This window comes from Triticum dicoccoides, chromosome 6B, assembly GCF_002162155.2.
Source record: "Triticum dicoccoides isolate Atlit2015 ecotype Zavitan chromosome 6B, WEW_v2.0, whole genome shotgun sequence".
NCBI classification, from domain to species: domain Eukaryota; kingdom Viridiplantae; phylum Streptophyta; class Magnoliopsida; order Poales; family Poaceae; genus Triticum; species Triticum dicoccoides.
In genome coordinates, this window is record NC_041391.1 from 400,946,931 (window position 1) to 400,967,825 (window position 20,895).

Below are 20,895 nucleotides of genomic sequence, written 5' to 3' on the forward strand. Positions count from 1 at the left end.
CTCTCCCTCTCTTTCCTTCCCCCTTCCTCCTTCCTAGTAGGACTAGGAAAGGGGAGTCCTACTCCCACTAGGAGGAGGACTCCCCCCTCCTTGGCGCGCCCCCTAGGGCCGGACGGCCTCCCCCCTTGCTCCTTTATATACGGGGGCAGGGGGCACCCTAGAGACACACAAGTTGATCTACGGATCGTTCCTTACCCGTGTGCGGTGCCCCCCTCCACCATATTCCACCTCGGTCATATTGTTGCAGAGTTTAGGCGAAGCCCGGCGCCGGTAGAGCATCATCATCGTCATCATGCCGTCGTGCTGACGGAACTCATGCCCGACACTTTGCTGGATCAGAGTCCGGGGATCGTCATCGAGCTGAACGTGTGCTGAACTCGGAGGTGCCGTACGTTCGGTACTTGGATCGGTCGGATCGTGAAGACGTACGACTACATCAACCACGTTGTCATAATGCTTCCGCTTACGGTCTACGAGGGTACGTGGACAGCACTCTCCCCTCTCGTTGTTATGTCATCACCATGATCTTGCGTGTGCGTAGGAAATTTTTTGAAATTACTACGTTCCCCAACACTATGGACCCGAAGGTCAGTGGTAAACAACTCACAACTCATTGGAGGGGCAATGGTGTTGATGTAGAAGCCCTCTGTGGTCGATTCCCCCTCCGGCGGTGCGCCGGTGAAGGCTCCAAGATGGGATCTCGCGGATACAGAAGGTTACGGCGGTGGAAATTGTGTTTCGTTGGCTCCCTGGATGTTTTCGGGGTACGTAGGCTTATATAGGAGGAAGAAGTACGTCGGTGGCCGCCCAAGGGCCCACGAGACAGGGGCGCGCCCTATAGGGGGGGCCTACCCTCTCGTGGCCGCCTTGGCTGCTTCTTGACTTGCACTAGTCCTCTGGATCATGTTCGTTCTAAAAATCACGCTCCCGAAGGTTTCATTCCGTTTGGACTCCGTTTGATATTCCTTTTCTTCGAAATACTGAAATAGGCAAAAAACAGCAATACGGGCTGGGCCTCCGGTTAGTAGGTTAGTCCCAAAAATATATAAATGTGTAAAATAAAGCCCATAAACATCCAAAAGGGGTAATATAATAGCATGAAACAATAAAAAATTATAGATACATTGGAGACGTATCAAGCATCCCCAAGCTTAATTACTGCTCGTCCTCGAGTAGGTAAATGATAAAAATAGAATTTTTGATGTGGAATGCTACCTAGCATAATTATCAGTGTAATTTTCTTTATTGTGGCATGAATGTTCAGATCCAAATGATACAAAATAAAAGTTCATATTAACATGAAAATGGTGATACTTCAAGCATACTAATCAAAGTAATCATGTCTTCTCAAAATAACATGGCCAAAGAAAGTTATCCCTACAAAATCATATAGTTTGGCTGTTGCTCTATCTTCATCACACAAAGTATTTAATCATGCACAACCCCGATGACAAGCCAAGCAATTGTTTCATACTTTAATAATCTCAAACTCTTTCAACTTTCATGCAATACATGAGCGTGAGCCATGGACATAGCACTATATGTGGAATAGAATGGTGGTTGTGGAGAAGACAAAAAGGAGAAGATAGTCTCACATCAACTAGGCGTATCAACGGGCTATGGAGATGCCCATTAATAATATCAATGTGAGTGAGTAGGGATTGCCATGCAACGGATGCACTAGAGCTATAAATATATGAAAGCTCAACAAAAGAAACTAAGTGGGTGTGCATCCAACTCGCTTGCTCACGAAGACCTAGGGCATTTTGAGGAAGCCCATCATTGGAATATACAACCCAAGTTCTATAATGAAAGATTCCCACTAGTATATGAAAGTGACAACATAGGAGACTCTCTATCATGAAGATTATGGTGCTACTTTGAAGCACAAGTGTGGAAAAAGAGATAGTAGCATTGTCCCTTCTCTCTTTTTCTCTCATTTTATATTTTTTTTTCTTTTTTCTCTTTGGCCTTTTCTCTTCCTTTTTTTGGCCTTTCTCTTTTTTTTCTTTTTTTCTTTTTTTTCTTTTGTAAAGTCCGAAGTCTCATCCCGACTTGTGGGCGAATCATAGTCTTCATCATCCTTTCCTCACTAGGACAATGCTCTAATAATGAAGAACATCACACTTTTATGGATTTACAACTCAAGAATTACAACTCAAAGCTAGAACAAGATATGACTCTATATGAATGCCTCCGGCGGTGTACCGGGATATGCAATGAATCAAGAGCGACATGTATGAAAATTATGAAGGTGGCCTTGCCACAAATACGATGTCAACTACATGATCATGCAAAGAGCAATATGACAAAAGTAATGCGTGTCATATGAACGGAACGGTGGAAAGTTGCATGGCAATATATCTCGGAATGGCTATGGAAATGCCATAATAGGTAGGTATGGTGGCTGTTTTGAGGAAGGTATATGGTGAGTGCATTGTACCGGCGAAAGTTGCATGGCACAAGAGAGGGTAGCAATGGTGGAAGGGTGAGGTGCGTATAATCCATGGACTCAACATTAGTCAAAAGTACTCATATACTTGTTGCAAAAATCTAGAAGTCATCAAAAACCAAAGCACTACGCGCATGCTCCTAGGGGGATAGATTGGTAGGATATGACCATCGCTCGTCCCCGACCGCCACTCATAAGGAAGACAATCAATAATTAAAATTGTGCTCCAACTTCATCACAAAGCGGTTCACCATACGTGCATGCTACGGGAATCACAAACCCCAACACAAGTATTTTTCATGATCACCTCAACTAGCATGACTCTAATATCACTACCTCCATATCTCAAAACAATTATCAAGCATCAAATTGATCGTAGCATCTAATTCCTTTCTATGATAGTTTTTATTATACCCAACTTGGATGCTCATCATTCTAGGACCAACTTTGTAACCATAGAAAATACCATGCTGTTCTAAAAGACTCTCAAAATAATATAAGTGAAGCATGAGAGACTAGCAATTTCTTCAAAATTAAGTCACCACCGTGCTCTAAAAGATATAAGTGAAGCACTAGAGCAAAAACTATCAAGCTCAAAAGATATAAGTGAAGCACATAGAGTATTCTAGCAAATTCTAATCAAGTAGAATTCTCCCAAAAGGGTGTGTATAGAAAGGATGACTGTGGTAAACTAAAAAGCAAAGACTAATATAATACACGACGCTCCAAGCAAAACACATATCATGTGGCGAATAAAAATATAGCTCCAAGTAAAGTTACCAATGAACGAAGATGAAAGAGGGGATGCCTTCCCGGGGCATCCCCAAGCTTAGGCTTTTGGCTATCCTTGAATATCTTGGGGTGCCATGGGCATCCCCAATCTTAGGCTCTTGCCACTCCTTATTCCATAGTCCATAAGGGCTTTACCCAAAACTTGAAAACTTCACAACACAAAACTCAACAGGAAATCTTATAAGCTCCGTTAGTGAAAGAAAACAAAACCACCACATAAGGTACTGTAATGAACTCATTATTTATTTATTTTGGTGTTAAACCTACTGTATTCGAACTTCTGTATGGTTTATAAACCATCTTACTAGCCATAGATGCATCAAAATAAGCAAACAACACACGAAAAACAGAATCTGTCAAAAAAAAACAGTCTGTAGCAATCTGTAACTAACACAAACTTCTGGAACTCTAAAAATCCTACCAAAATAGGAAGTCCTGGACAATTTGTCTATTCATCATCAGCAAAAAGAATCAACGCAAAATCACGTTTCCGTGATTTAAAAAAACTAAATTCATGCGTTCAAAGTTTCCATTTTTCAGCAGAATCAAATCAACTATCATCATAGGTTATCCTATAGGTTCTACTTGGCACAAACACTAATTAAAAGATAAAAACACATCTAAATAGAGGGTAGATGCAAGATTTATTACTAAACAGGAACAAAAACAAAAAACACAAAGAAAATTGGGTTGCCTCCCAACTAGCGCTATCGTTTAACGCCCCTAGCTAGGCATAAAAGCGAAGATAGATCTAAGTAGTGCCATCTTTGGCACTAAACTCATAAGTAGCTCGCATGATAGATTCATAAGGTAATTTGACTTTCTTTCTTGGAAAGTGCTCCATGCCTTTCTTTACTGAAAATTGGAATCTAATATTCCCTTCCTTCATATCAATAATTGCACCAATCGTTATAAGTAAAGGTCTACCAAGAATAATAGGGCAAGAAAGATTGCAATCTATATCAAGAACGATAAAATCTACGGGCACCAAATTTCTATTTGCAACAATGAGAACATCATTGATCCTTCCCATTGGATTTTTAATGGTGGAATCCGCAAGGTGCAAATTTAAAGAGCAATCATCAAGATCATGGAAACCTAGAATATCACATAAAGTTTTCGGAATCGTGGAAACACTAGCACCCAAATCACACAAAGCAAAACACTCATGATCTTTAATTCTAACCTTTATAGTAGGTTCCCACTCATCATTAAGTTTTCTAGGTATAGAAACTTCCAAATTAAGTTTTTCATCATAAGATTGCATCAAGGCATCAACGATATGTTTGGTAAAAGCTTTATTTTGACTAGAAGCATGAGGAGAATTAACAACAGATTGCAACAAGGAAATAAAACCTTCTAAAGAACAATTATCATAATCAAATTCCTTGAAATCTGAGATAGTGGGTTCAATACTATTTAAAGTCATGACCTCTCCAATCCCACTTTAACCAAATTTATCAAGATCTAAAAACTCCGAATTCTTGGGACGCCTTCTAGGTAAAGTTGACTCATCTTCAATCCCATAATTATCAAGATTCATATTGCAAAACAAAGATCTAATAGGAGACGCATCAATAACTTTAAGATCCTCATCATTATTTTCATGGAAACTAGAAGAACACGCCTTTATAAAGCTATCTTTCTTAGCACGTAATCTAGCGGTTCTTTCCTTGCACCATCAATGGAAATTCTCATTGCTTTGAGAGACTCATTGATATCATGCTTAGGGGAAGACCTAAGTTTAAGAGAATCAACATCAAGCGAAAGTCTATCAACGTTCCTAGCCAAATCATCAACTTTGAGCAATTTTTCTTCAAGCAAAGCATTAAAATTCTTTTGAGAAATCATAAATTCTTTCACACTATTCTCAAAATCAGAGGGCATATTATTAAAATTACCATAAGAAATATTGTAGGAATTTCCATAATTATTAGAGGAATTACTAGGGAACGGTCTAGCATTAAAGTTTCCTCTATAAACATTGTTTCCAAAACTATTCCTACCAACAAAATTCACATCCATAGATTCATTATTATTCTCAATCAAAGTAGACAAAGGCATATCATTGGGAGCAAGAGGAGTATTTTTAGTAGCAAAAAATTTCATAAGTTCATCCATCTTTCCACTCAAAACATTGATTTCTTCTATACATGCACTTTTTTACTAGAAGATCTTTCGGTGTGCCATTGAGAATAATTAGCCATAATATTATCAAGAAGTTTTGTAGCATCTCCTAACGTGATTTCCATAAACGTGCCTCCTGTGGCCGAATCTAAGAGATTTCTAGAAGCAAAGTTCAAACCGGCATAAAAATTTTGTATGATCATCCGTAAATTCAAACCATGAGTAGGGCAATTGCGAATCATCAATTTCATTCTTTCCCAAGATTGGGCAACATGCTCATGATCAAGTTGTTTAAAATTCATAATATTGTTCCTAAGAGTGATGATCTTAGCGGGAGGAAAATACTTAGGGATAAAAGCATCTTTGCACTTGTTCCAAGAATCAATACTATTTTTAGGCAAAGACAAAAACCAAACTTTACCACGATCTCTAAGTGAAAACGAAAATAACTTCAATTTAACAATATCATTATCTATATCTTTTTTCTTTTGCATCACACAAATCAACAAAGTTGTTTAGATGAGTAGAGGCATCTTCACTAGGAAGGCCGGCGAATTGATCTTTCATAACAAGATTCAACAAAGCAGTATTGATTTCACAAGACTCAACATCATTAAGAGGAGCAATCGGAGTACTAAGGAAATCATTATTATTGGTATTTGAGAAATCACACAATTTGGTATTATCTTGCGCCATGGCAACAAGTAATCCAACACACAAGCAAGCGGAAAAAGGCAAGCGAAAAGAGAGGAGGAGTTTGGGAAAGAGAGGGCAAATAAAAAAGCAAGGGTGAAGTGGGGGCGAGGAAAACGAGAGGCAAATGGCAAATAATGTAAATGCGAGGGAGATGAGTTTGTGATGGGTACTTGGTATGTCTTGACTTGAGCGAAGACTTCCCCAGCAACAGCGCCAGAAATCCTTCTTGCTACGTCTTGAGCTTGCGTTGGTTTTCCTTGAAGAGGAAAGGGTGATGCAAAAATAGTAGCGTAAGTATTTCCCTCAGTTTTTGAGAACCAAGGTATCAATCCAGTAGGAGGCTCCTCAAAAGCCCCACGCACCTACACAAACAAACAAAGAACTCGCAACCAACGCAATAAAGGGGTTGTCAATCCCTTCACGACCACTTGCTAAAGTGAGATCTGATAGAGATAGTATGACAAGATAAATATATTTTTGGTATTTTGTAATATAGATGCAAAAAGTAAAGATGCAAATAAAAGTAGATTGGAAGCAAGTATGATAAGAGATAGACCCGGGGGCCATAGGTTTCACTAGTGGCTTCTCTCAAGATAGCATAAGTATTATGGTGGATGAAGAAATTACTGTCGAGCAATTGATAGAAAAGAGAATAATTATGAGATTATCTAGGCATGATCATGTATATAGGCATCACGTCTGTGACAAGTAGACCGACTCCTGCCTGGATCTACTACTATTACTCCACACTTCGACCGACTCCTACCTGCATCTAGAGTATTAAGTTCATAAGAAGAGAGTAACGCCTTAAGCAAGATGACATGATGTAGAGGGATAAACTCATGCAATATGATATAAACCCCATCTTTTTATCCTCGATGGCAACAATACAATGCGTTCCTTGCAACCCTTTCTGTCACTGGGTAAGGACACCACAAGATTGAACCCAAAGTTAAGCACTTCTCCCATGGCAAGAAAGATCAATCTAGTAGGCCAAACCAAACAGATAATTCAAAGAGACTTGCAAAGATAACTCAATCATACATAAAATAATTCAGAGGAGATTCAAATATTTCTCATAGATAAACTTGATCATAAACCCACAATTCATCGGATCTCGACAAACACACTGCAAAAAGAGTTTACATCGAATAGATCTCCACAAGAGAGGGGGAGAACATTGTATTGAGATCCAAAAAGAGAGAAGAAGCCATCTAGCTAATAACTATGGACCCGAAGGTCAGTGGTAAACTACTCACAACTCATCGGAGGAGCTATGGTGTTGATGTAGAAGCCCTCCATGGTCAATTCCCCCTCCGGCGGAGCGCCGGTGAAGGCTCCAAGATGGGATCTCCTGGATATAGAAGGTTACGGCGGTGGAAATTGTGTTCCGTTGGCTCCCTGGATGTTTTCCGGGTACGTAGGCTTATATAGGAGGAAGAAGTACGTCGGTGGCCGCCCGAGGGGCCCACGAGACAGGGGCGCGCCCTATAGGGGGGGGCGCCCTACCCTCTCATGGCCGCCTCGGCTGCTTCTTGACTTGCACTAGTCCTCTGGATCATGTTCGTTCCAAAAATCACGCTCCTAAAGGTTCCATTCCGTTTGGACTACGTTTGATATTCCTTTTCTTCGAAATACTGAAATAGGCAAAAAAACAGCAATACGGGCTGGGCCTCCGGTTAGTAGGTTAGTCCCAAAAATAATATAAATGTGTAAAATAAGGCCCATAAACATCCAAAAGGGGTAATATAATAGCATGAAACAATCAAAAATTGTAGATATGTTGGAGACGTATCATGCAACAGGCCTCTGCGCCTGGTATTATACCTTTAAAGGTGGTTTTTGTGGGCTTGATCCTTGAGGGGTTGATGCCCATTTTGCGCACTGTATCCTGGTAAAGCAGATTCAGGCTGCTCCCTCCGTCCATAAGGACTTGTGTGAGGTGGAATCCGTCAATGATGGGGTCGAGGACCAATGCGGCCGAACCGCTATGACGGATACTGGTAGGGTGGTCCCTTCGATCAAAGGTGATCGGGTAAGAGGACCATGGGTTGAATTTTGGGTTGATTGTATAGACCTCCCATAGTGCATATTTCCACTTAGGGATGTGGCTTGTGCGTATCATATTCGCCGTTTTTGCCTGGGGAGGGAATTTCATATTTCCTCCTATATTCAGTGGTCGGGGCTCCTCGTCGTCGTCGTCGTCGCTTTGAGACCCCTTCCCCTTCTTTTCAGCGTCTGACCTGTCGGTTTGTCTGAAGACCCAACATTCTTTATTGGTATGGTTGGCTGGTTTTCCAGGGGTTCCATGAATTTTGCATGGACGGTCGAGCATGCGGTCAAAACTGGACGGGCCTGAATTGTTTTTGTTGAATGGCTTCTTCCGCTAACCGGACTTGGAGCCGCTGAATCCGGCATTGACTGAGGTATCTTCGGCATTATCCCCATTTTTGCGGTGCTTGTGCTTGTTGCGCCGTGATTTGTCGTTGATATCCTTAGCTTTCGATGTGCCCAGATTGCTTGATGTATTGTTGCTGCGGGCCAACCAGCTATCCTCCCCCGCGCAAAAGCGGGTCATGAGTGTTGTGAGAGCTGCCATGGACTTTGGCTTTTCCTGACCAAATGCCGGGCAAGCCATTCGTCACGGATGTTATGCTTAAAGGCCGCTAGGGCTTCGGCATCCGGACAGTCAACAATTTGGTTCTTTTTGGTTAGGAACCGGGTCCAAAATTTCCTGGCTGACTCTCCGGGCTGTTGGGTTATGTGACTTAGATCATCAGCGTCTGGTGGTCGCACATAAGTGCCTTGGAAGTTGTCAAGGAATGCGTCTGCCAAGTTCTCCCAACTCCCGATGGAGTTTTCCGACAAGCTATTCAGCCAATGCCGAGTCGGTCCCTTTAGTTTTAGTGGGAGGTACTTGATGGCGTGTAGATCGTCTCCGCGGGCCATGTGAATGTGGAGCAAAAAATCTTCTATCCATACCGTAGGGTCTGTGGTGCCATCGTATGATTCAATGTTCATGGGTTTCCGAGAATTCATGATCCATTACTTCATCAGTGAAGCATAGGGGGTGTGCGGCGCCTCTATGCCGGGCTACATCCCAGCGTAGTTCAAATGAGTCCGGTGTATTGTATTCGGCCCGGTCGGACTTTAGTTTATTGTATCTGGCATGACGGTCATCATCACGTCTTGTGGTGCGCCCCCGTGATCCATAGATCGATCTAGACTGTCCTGCTTTGTTTTCTAATACATCGTCCTTCGTGTGGCCCCGGGCTTTAGTGTTATTGTTTGACTGGCCACGGGGTGCGGTCTGGACTTTTGGCTGGTACACCGTTTTGTCACGGCCACGGGGTGGCCGTTCAGCCGCATCATGCGCTAGTAGCGTGGGTTTTAAAGCCTCTTCCTCGAGTTGAGGTAGCAGCCTGCGCTTTGGGCGCTCGAGTCTGTATTCCTCGGCAGCCAGGACATTAGTCCATCTGTCAGTTAGCAGATCTTGATCAGCTTGCAGCTGTTGCTGCTTTTTCTTCAGGCTTTTTGCAGTGGCTACAAGCCGGTGTTTGAAGCGCTCCTAATCGACGGGATCCTCCGGCACGATAAATTCTTTGTCGCCAAGGCTCACTTCATCTTCGGAAAGAGGCATGTAATTATCGTCCTCTGATTCTCCATCATTTGCATGTTCTCTAGGGCTAGCTTGCCCATCCTCTTGTTCGGCCTGCTCGGAGCCTGGCTGGGCAGGATTATATTCGTCTTCGGCACCATCCGGATTGTTAGCCCTTGTGCCGGTATCACTATTTTTGCTATGGCGGGGCTTGGAGCGGCACCGATGACGCCATTGTCTAGGTTGCTTCCCCAAGGGGTTATCTTCCATTGCCTCATCGCCATTGTTTTCTTTGGGGTATCCACCATATAAATATCATATGAGGAGGTGGTGGTCCAGCATCCTATAGGCGGTGGTTCCTGTTCTTCTCCTGCATCGTCATCCATACCATCGATGTCTTTGGAGTCGAAGTCGAGCACATCGGTTAAGTCATCGACAGTGGCTATAAAGTGGGTGGTGGGTGGGGGACGAATTTCTTCATCGTCCGCTCCCCACTCGAGCCGGACATAGTTCAGCCAAGAATCACCTGACAAGGACAGAGACCTTAATGAGTCCAGCACGTCACCCAAGGGTGAGTGGTGAAAAATATTCGCGGCGGTGAACTCCATGATGGGTGCCCAATCTGATTCGATAGGCACTGATGCACGCGGTTCAGATCCTGCAACCGGGGAAGAGCCCGGGGGTCCGATGACACCAACCTCATAGGAGGCGGGTTTGGTGTTCGGCTCCGACACCGATGAGTGTGTGGCCTCCGTGGTGGGGTCCATCCACCCATCCTCGGAAGGCACGATCTGCTCCGAGTTGATTCCCGGCGCCAACGCGGGTGCGATTTCCCAAATACTGTCCGACGGCAGATCAAAATCATGCCCGTCGTGATTGTTCGCCGCACCTATCATGGGCTCGAATCCATCGAAGATCAAGTCTCCGCGGATGTCGGCAGTATAGTTTAAGCTTCCAAACCTAACCTGATGGCCAGGGGTGTAGCTGTCGATCTGCTCCAGATGGCCAAGCGAGTTGGCCCGCGGTACAAAGCCGCCGAATACGAAGATCTGTCCGGGAAGGAAAACCTCCCCCTGGATCGCATCGTTGAAGTTGATCGAGGGAGCCATCAAGCCTTATCGCGACGGCACACTGGAACACTCAATGAAAGCACCAATGTCGGTGTTAAAACCGGCGGATCTCGGGTAGGGGGTCCCAAACTGTGCGTCTAAGGCTAATGGTAACAGGAGGCAGGGGACACGATGTTTTACCAATGTTCGGGCCCTCTCGATGGAGGTAATACCCTACTTCCTGCTTGATTGATCTTGATGATATGAGTATTACAAGAGTTGATCTACCACGAGATCGTAGAGGCTAAACCCTAGAAGCTAGCATATAATTATGATTGTTGTTGTCCTACGGACTAAACCCTCCTGTTTATATAGACATCGGAGGGGGCTAGGGTTACACAGAGTCGGTTACAGAGAAGGAAATCTACATATCCGAATATCCAAGCTTGCCTTCCACGCAAAGGAGAGTCCCATCCGGACACGGGATGAAGTCTTCAATCTTGTATCTTCATAGTCCAACAGTCCGGCCAAAGTATATAGTCCGGCTGTCCGAGGACCCCTTAATCTAGGACTCCCACAATGGCAAAGAAATTTTAAATTTTCAGCACAAACATCTAGCCTTTCTTGCAACCATTTAGTTTCTAAATACTTGTGACTCTTGCAAAATCTATCTTCCCTATTTAATGTGTACTTGCAAACTCTATGCACTTCAGAAAAGTTGACATGCTTATAAGAGACATTTTCATCATGACTAGTGCAATCATCATTAGTACTATGGATATTCAAAGAGTTCATACTAACAACATTGCAATCATGCTCATCATTCAAAGATTTAGTCCCAAACATCTTATAGACTTCTTCTTCTAGCACTTGAGCACAATTTTCCTTTCCATCATTCTCACGAAAGATATTAAAAAGATGAAGCGTATGAGGCAAACTCAATTCCATTTTTTTGTAGTTTTATTTTATAAACTAAACTAGTGATAAAACAAGAAACTAAAAGATTCGATTGCAAGATCTAAACATATACCTTCAAGCACTCACCTCCCCAACAATGGCGCCAGAAAAGAGCTTGATGTCTACTACACAACCTTCTCCTTGTAGGCATTGTTGGGCCTCCAAGTGCAGAGGTTTTTGGTGGCTACAGAGGCTTGTGGCGGCTGAACTCCTGATCTAGGTTATTTTCTGGAGGTTTCAGTATTTATAGGAATTTTTGGCATAGGTCTCACGTCAGGGGGTTTCTGGGCTGTCCACGAGGCAGGGAGACACGCCCAGGGGGGTGGGCGCGCCCCCCTCCCTCGTGGGCAGCCCGGGACTCTCCTGGTCCAACTCTTTCACTCCATGGGCTTCTTTTGGTCCACAAAAAATCGTCAAAAATTGGCACGTCAATTGGACTCCGTTTGGTATTCCTTTTCTGTAAAACTCAAAAACCAAGGAAAAAGCAGAAACTGGCACTGGGCTCTAGGTTAATAGGTTAGTCCCAAAAATGATATAAAAGTGTATAGTAAAGCCCATTAAACATCCAAAACAGATAATATAATAGCATGGAACAATCAAAAATTATAGATACGTTGGAGACGTATCACTTGCCTGTTTGAGATACATTATGTCTGTTTGTGTGAGATACTTTGTATGATCATGTGCTTGATCATATCACTCTTTATGCTTATGCTTGGATGTTGACATTATCTATCTCATGTATGATCATTCACTTTGCCTTGGTGATGAGTGATTTTTCTTATTTAACATCATTTTGAGCGCTCCATCAAGATGTATGTGACATGGAAGAGTAACCCATGATCCTAATAGATTGTGCATTTGCGGTCCAGAGCAAATTTTAACAATGCACAAATTTAGGGGGAGCTCTTACTTATCACATACTTCTCAAACCGACAATGTACTTCAATTCTTACTATCATTTGTCGAAGCTTTGATCTATATGTTGTCATCAATTACCAAAAAGGGGGAGATTGAAAGTGCAACTAACCCCTGGGTGGTTTTTGGTAATTCTTAAGAACATATAGTTCATTGAACTAATGCTATTTCAAGATAATCATTTCAGAAAGTTCAATGTTTGGCATGGCATGGACTAGAGATGTGGACCCCTCAAAATGCAAAGGACATATATTGGCAACAAGCTCAAGACTCTACATTTTTGTTTTAGTGATCCAAGATGACATTGAGTCCATAGGAAAGCCAATACTATTAAAAGGGGATGAGGTGTTGCTTAATGAGTTACTTGCTCAAAATGCTTTGTGATATGCTCCAAAACCCTCAACCACTTTCTCATTTCCACATATGTCCTAAACCTAAAGTCAAATTCGGCCCCACCGATTTGATCTATCCGACGCCACCGAGTTTCACTTGACATAGCCACTACCACAAACCCTAGTTACTTCGGTCTCACCGAGATGGGATTGCAAACTCTCTGTTTCCCCTTTGTAACATTTCAGTTTCACCGAAATGAGCAAATCGGTCCCACCGAGTTGGCATTGGAAACTTTCTGATTCCTTTTTGTAACACTTCGGTCCCACCGAAGTGAGCGAATCGGTCCCACCGAGTTTGCCTGACCAACCATCTATGTACCTATTTGCTGAAATCGGTCCCACAGAGTTCATGTGATCGGTCGCACCAAGATTATGTTATGCCCTAACCCTAGCATATCGGTCCCACCGAGATAACTGTATCGGTCCCACCTAAACTCCTAACATTCACATTTTGAACTAAATCGGTCTGACCGAGTTTGCTGATTCGGTCTCACCGAGTTTGGGAATTTGATTGTAACGGTTAGATTTTGCGTGGAGGCTATATATACCCCTCCAGCCACTCTTCATTCATAGAGAGAGCCATCGGAACAAACCTACACTTCCACTACTCATTTTCTGAAAGAGAACCACCTACTCATGTGTTGAGGCCAAGATATCCCAGTCCTGCCATATGAATCTTGATCTCTAGCCTTCCCCAAGTTGCTTTCCACTCAAATCATCTTTCCACCATAGCCAGAGAGTTGAGTGTTGGGGAGACTGTCATTTGAAGCACAAGAGCAAGGAGTTCATCAACAACACACCATCTATTACCTTTTGGAGAGTGGTGTCTCCTAGATTGGTTAGGTATCACTTGGGAGCCTCCGTCAAGATTGTGGAGTTGAACCAAGGAGTTTCTAAGGGCAAGGAGATCGCCTACTTCATGAAGATCTACCCTAGTGAGGCAAGTCCTTCGTGGGCGATGGCCATGATGGGATAGACAAGGTTGCTTCTTCGCGAACCCTTCCTGGGTGGAGCCCTCCGTGGACTCGCGCAACCGTTACCCTCCGTGGGTTTAAGTCTCCATCAACGTGGATGTACGATAGCACCACCTATCGGAACCACGCCAAAAATCTCCGTGTCAACATTGCGTTTGCTCCCTCCAAACTCCCCCCCCCCATTTACTTTCTTGCAAGTTGCATGTTTTACTTTCCGCTCCTCATATACTCTTTGCATGCTTGCTTCAATTGTATTGTGATTGCTTGACTTGTGATAAGTTGCTAAAATCTTCCAAGAACATAAATTGGGAAAAGGTTATGTTTTTAATTGGTCAAGTAGTCTAATCACCCCCCCCCCTCTAGACACACTTTTGATCCTACAAGGGGGGACGCGGAGTCCACCAATGGTGGCATGTCACGAGGACAAGTCATCAACGTCTCATCTCACACCGGCGATGCATAGGCCGGCGCGGCAGTGGATTTGTTAAAATCATTCGTATTTAGGCTTTGTTTTTAATGCTGGTCTTTTGTTAGAGCAATGTTTAGATGAACTGTCTTTGTTTAATTACTAAACTTGCTCGATTCAGTAGGTCTGGTCTGTGTGTTGTACGCTCTTTTGTGTGCCCAAATTAGCAAGCGATGTTAAATTATGCAATGACGTACCCGGGGAAATTTCCACCAAAATTTCAATTATCAAACTCATCCCATGCGCGTTAAGCATAAGAATCATTTGCGATGCACACTATCGTTCAAAGTGAATGGTGTCCGGCGGCACCGCGTGCAAAGTATCCCTCCACATTTCGAAATTTTTGGCCTACCGCTGAAATATCTACCCTCCATCCTCCCCATCCCCTTTTCTCCCTGACCACAAGTCACATTTCCCATGTTTCCCCCTTCCTTCCTTCCTAAACTATAGCCGCTTCCTTGCTTGCTTCCTCACTCTCGCCGTCTGCATCCTACCGCCGGGGTCGCCATGGTCTTCTTCAAAGACCTCTCCAGCGGTTTCTCCTCCTCCTCCGACTCCTTCACCACCCCGGTATGCATCTCTTATCTCTCTCAGGCTATGACTTTGAATGAAGGATTTTTACCCGGTGGTCGATTTGAGTTATTTCTTCCTCTTGTAGTTCCCTAGGACCATCAGTTGCAACGAATGGAGCAGGGTGGGTGAAGATCTGTCTGCCCGTTGTCACCATCAATCTCCATGTGTGAAGCTAGTTGCGTTTGAATCGGTGGACAGTGGGAGGAAGTTTCTGGCATGTCCAGAGAAGGTTAGACCCTCTTTCGTTGTTACAAATCATTTGTTAGATGTGATTCAGACACTAGCAATAAATTCATTTGCATGTACACACCTGGTAGTATCAATTTGCTGTCATCCAAACACTGTCGATATGTTGTTGCAGTTATATTTACCTTCCTCTTAAAATGTTCAATTTGTTATTTATAGTACATGAGTAAGAACTTGTAGCATTGTTGTAGTTAATTATAGCTTCTGATGTTTCATAATTTGGTTGTTGTGTCACTAGCAATAAATTCATTTGCTCATTGATATTTTGAGAAGATATGTCATAATTAGCCTATTTCTTCAGTTTTTCAAAATAAGTATTAGTGATTTTCTATGTTGCTATAAACCCATATTCCCTACAATTGTTACTGATCTAGTTTTAAATATTATAGGATGAACGAAAGTGTTCTTACTTGGAGTGGGTTGATCAAGAGTGGCCATAGTCTTTGAAGATGTGCCTAGCAAAGCTCTAGAGCATGTATCAGGAAGAGAACAGAGGTTGGCTTAGAGATAGTGTTGTGAACGCTAAAGAATATTTGAAGATGCGGGATAAAAAGAGGAAGGTGGAGAATGAGCTCAGATTTTTTTAAATCAAACTTTGCTAAGATGGTGTTGGTGAAGGAGGAGGCACTTTCCTAGTTGGCCAGTGCAAAACAGGTTCTTATTGAACTGAAAGCAGAGGTGGATAAGGCGAGCCTGGATGATCTCAATTAGGGAAATGAATATATTGTTCTTATGAAGTTGAACTATCTATATGTTGTACTATGATGTTTTTCGGTAGCTATCGTACTGTGATGTTAAAATATATCTATGTGCCTGATATAAAATTGGCAAACAGTTGTTCGATATGAAATGTGAATTTCCATAATACTAGAATTATTAATTGTAAACTAATAAATCTACGAAATGGGTCATGGAACTTTGCAAACGGTTCTAGAAGTAAAAGCGCTTGTGATGGATAGCCCAATGCCACACAGTTTTCTTCATCAAATCGTGTATGATGTAGTTGATAAAAGCAAACGGTTAACCAAGGCAGAGCGTGTGTGATAGTTACACGTATCACACACGAGCCTATACTTAAACCTGTGTGGGATGTACATATGAACGGAAACGTTTTCCCTGGATTGACTATGTGGGATGTACATAAGAACGGAAACGTACTCCTTGGATTGACTGTGTGTGATATACATACCTACGGAAATGTTTTTCTAGGATTCACCGTGTGGGATTTACATACCTATGGAAATGTTTTCTGGGATTCACCATGTGGGATGTACATACCTACGGAAATGATTGGGTTTCCATGGGTCACCCGATCGCACATGAACTCATTTGATGTCCCAGGAGGGCCTATCCCCGAGGATTTCTAGGTCGTGTGGGAAGGACCCCCCTATCACCCACACTCACTTGGCAACGGTTCCAAATGCCGTTGCGGAAAGGGGTTAAAAACCGTTTGTATAGCACCGACGCGTACCAGTGTAGATCAACTCTTGTAACCCCTATACCCTCGAATATAATCAAGCAGGAGTAGGGTTTTACCTCCATTAAGAGGGCCCGAACCTGGGTAAACACTTTGTCCCTTCTCCATTGTTACTACTGATCCTCAGGCGTGCAACTTGGGCCTCCCTACCCGAGATCTGCCGGTTTTGACACCGACACCGCCTCCTCCCCTCCATGGTGGTGGGTGGTGGGGGATGGATCTGGGATCCCTGCCCGGATCCGGTGGATGTGGGGTTGGTGTTGGCAGCGGTGGCTGGTGGCCCAGGCGTGGTGGCGGCGAGTCTCGCAGCCTCTGGGCATCATGGAGGTGCCGGCAGTTGTGAGTGTTTAGCCTGGTGGTGGTGGCGGCCGTGCACGGGAGTTGGATTCCTTCGAACAGATCTGGGTGAAAACTTGCTTTCGGCTATTGCCAAGGCCGGCGGTGGGAGCGCTATCTGCATCATTCCCTTCTTGGAGACATCGCCATGAAGAAGTTCAAGGCCACTCTCTGCTACCTTCGGGGGACCCTAGATCGGATGATCGGATGACGGAGGCGCTCTAGTGTCGTTCCCCCCTTTGGGGCGTCATTCTTGGAGGTACACACGTGATCGAGGGACTAGGGGACGGATTCTTTGGTGGAGCGGTGCTTCATCTCACTCATTGATTGTGGCGGATCTCGGCGGCATGGCGATGTGGTGACTCGGTGTCCAATGCACGGAGATGGACTCGCGCAGGAGGGTGACATTATCCATCGTCGTGGTGGCGTCGGCGGCAGCTAGACTGGGCAAGGTAGATGGAGCAGTACAGCTCTGAAGATGTATTGGTGGCAGGTGGCTGCGGCGGCCTCATACCTGGCAGGCGTCCTGGTTGAGGAGCATGTCGGACTGTTGGGTGCCCATACCCGGCAGGTTTCCTGGTTGGGACCCCAGGTCTTAGATGTTAGGTTTGGTTGCGAGGTATGTTTGGTATTAGGCCCAGACTATCAGCGCCTCTTCATCAACTAGATAGGAGTAGCGAAAGATGTTGCTTAGACGGTGTCTTTAGCCTCTTTTTTTGACCCTGTGACCATAGAACAATAGTTCTACGGTATAATTTCATTAATAAAATATTTACAGTTACAAAACATATCAGTACGGTCCTTCAACCAATACCAGCTCTAGGAAACATCATCATATATGTTTAAGTTTAATTCAACCCAGGACCGAATCTTGTCTGCTTTTCCTTGCTTGGCCCTCAGCTGGCATGCCTCCTTCTTGAAGGTAGAATTTCCAGGTATCAATGTTGATGGCTGCCATTTAGAAGATTTTGTCATTTCTGGGACTCCAAGTAGCCCAGCACCCCATAACAATAATTTCTAAGGCAAATGTCGGAGGAAGCTGAGACATAGCAAGAAGGATTTCATCATAACTTGAGATACCTCTCTGTCTACTTGGAATGATGCTATCCCAATAGGAAAGTGTGAAGGGACAATTCCAGAAAAGGTGATTAGAGGTTTCATCTGTGTGATCAAGACAGAGAGCACATTCAAAACTTGGGAGTTGCATTGAACGTCTTTGGAGCATGTTCCTAGTGTTATTCTGTCATGTAGCAAAAGCCAGAAGAATATCTTGTGCCTAAGTCTGCATGTCGTTGACCAGAGGGCAATGAATATGTTGTGTGTTGATCCTTTGTCCATAATGAGTCGATACATCTACATAGATGAGTATGCTGAGTTGCTCCCTGTTAACTTCCAACAGTCCCTTGTATCCACTGTGGTTCTTTGTTGTAGATGTTGTTGTAGAGTGAGGAATTGTTGATGTGCTTGAATGGAGAGAGGTCGGTGGAATAAGTTGCTTGCATCTGGAGTTGATATGGCCTGGCTCAAAGTGATATCTTTGTAGATGGCAAAAGAGTATAACTCAGGAAACTGGTGGCATAATCCTTGGTTCCACCAACCATCAGACCATAAGAGAATAGTGTTTCCAACTCCAGCTTGGCATATTGTCCATTGCTTTCCACCAAAATGAGCCCACCAACCGAGTGCCAGGAAGAGAATGTAAATAATGTGTCTCCCAAATTATCTTGACCCATGGAAATCATGCTTGTTGAGGAATTTGAACAAAAATTTCATGAGCAAGGCCTTGTTATGTGTTTCAATATTCAACACTCCTAATCCTCCCTGTTTTTTGGGTTTACTAATCTGCTCCCAAGCAATGAGTGCCACCCCAGAATCCTGAGAACCATATTTCCTCCAAAAATAGTTTTTGAGATAAGTATTGATCTATTGGACCATAGTGGTAGGTATTGCTAAAGTGCTCATGACAAAAGTGGGCATGCTAGTGAAAACAAATTTGATCAGAGTCAATTTATCTCCAGTGGAGAGCAAAGTAGAGCATCCTTCTAGCCTGTTGGCAATTCTTTGGATTAGTGGCATGAAATCTTCAACCCTAGGCTTGCTGAGGCTAAGAGGTAAGCCCAAATAAGTGTGTGGAAAAGATCCAGTCTTGCAGCCAAAAATGGTTGTATGAGTTTGTAAGGTCTTGTTTTAATAATTAATAAAATGGTTGTATGCATCGTCTAGATGCAGAGGCCGGGGGTCTTTCTCCTTTTCTGAAAAAAACAAAGTATGTAACTACGTATACAGACAAAACTCCCGCAAATTAACAGCTAGTCTCCGCATATGCTCTGTAGTCTCACCTACCTACCTAAGATTTCACATACTTGGGGTTCTAAAATTAGACACCTGACTATACAACCTGCACCAATCCATGCATATTTAATATTACTTGTGTACATTATCAGAAAAAATTATTCCTTGTTACAAGAAATAGCACAAAACTAGTTGTACCTGCCCAAGCTTATCAGGAGTCAACTCTTGGAATCTTGGAACAATGTGTCCCCCTGTAGTCAGTTTTCAAATGTTAGATAGTGTACTTATAAGAGCAACTCCAACGGGGCGACCCAAACGGACGCGCGCTTTGTCTGCTTTTCGTCCGTTTGGGTCGGCCAGGCGGACGTGCGCGTCCGCATTTTGAAATGGGCCGGATTGACTGCCCAGCGGGAAGGCTGACCCAAATGTGCTGGCGTGGAAAAAAAATGCTCACATGAAATAAACATAATTAAACATAAGTGGTTGGTCAAACGCCGGCCAAAGTCCACTTAAACATAATTAAACATTAATTAAAAAAGTCTGCGCCCGCCTTCTGCCGCCCCGCACGCTGCGCTAGACGTCGTCGGCCTTTCCCTTGCCCTTGGTGTCGATGCCGCCGGCGTCATCGCCGGTGAGGTCGATGAAGACGGGAGCAGGGCCAGCCCACCCGAATGCCGCCTGGTACACTGCCAGGGCAGCCTCCTCCCACGTCTGCTGGGGCGGCAGCATTGCGGCTAGCCGCGCACACTCCTCCTCCTCCTCGAGTCGGCGCACCTCTGTATCGCGTTGGAGCATGGCCTCGTAGCGCATCTGCTCCTCGCTGTCGGCCTGCTCCTGGCGGAGCCAGTGCACCGTCCAGTGCTCGAGGTGGGCAGACTCCTGCTCCGGCGTCATAGCGAAGTGGGTGGGAGGCGCGCTTGAGGGAGTCCTGGACTAAGGGGTCCTCGGACAGCCGGACTTTATATTTTGGTCGGACTATTGGACTATGAAGATACAAGATTGAAGACTTCGTCCCGTGTCCGGGTGGGACTCTCCTTTGGGTGGAAGGCAAGCTTGGCAATTCGGATATGTAGATCTCCTTCTCTGTAACCGACTCTGTGTAACCCTAGCCCCCTCCGGTGTCTATATAAACCGAGGGGTTTAGTCCATAGGACAACAACAATCATAATCATAGGCTAGCTTCTAGGGTTTAGCATCTATGATCTTGTGGTAGATCAACTCTTGTAATACTCATATCATCAAGATCAATCAAGCAGAAGTAGGGTATTACCTCCATCGAGAGGGCCCGAACCTGGGTAAAACATCGTGTCCCCTGCCTGTTACCATTAGCCTTAGACGCACAGTTCGGGACCACCTACCCGAGATCCGCCGGTTTTGACACCGACATTGGTGCTTTCATTGAGAGTTCCACTGTGTCGTCGCGATAAGGCTCGATGGCTCCCTCAATCATCTTCAACGATGCAGTCCAGGGGGAAGTTTTCCTTCCCGGACAGATCTTCGTATTTGGTGGCTTCGTACTGCGGGTCAACTCACTTGGCCATCTGGAGCAG

General features: G+C 44.2%; 1 pseudogene; it reads right to left on the reverse strand.

The window, feature by feature from the left end:
* LOC119321166 overlaps positions 1 to 20,895 on the reverse strand; it is a 108,429-nt pseudogene that overhangs the window by 66,652 nt on the left and 20,882 nt on the right.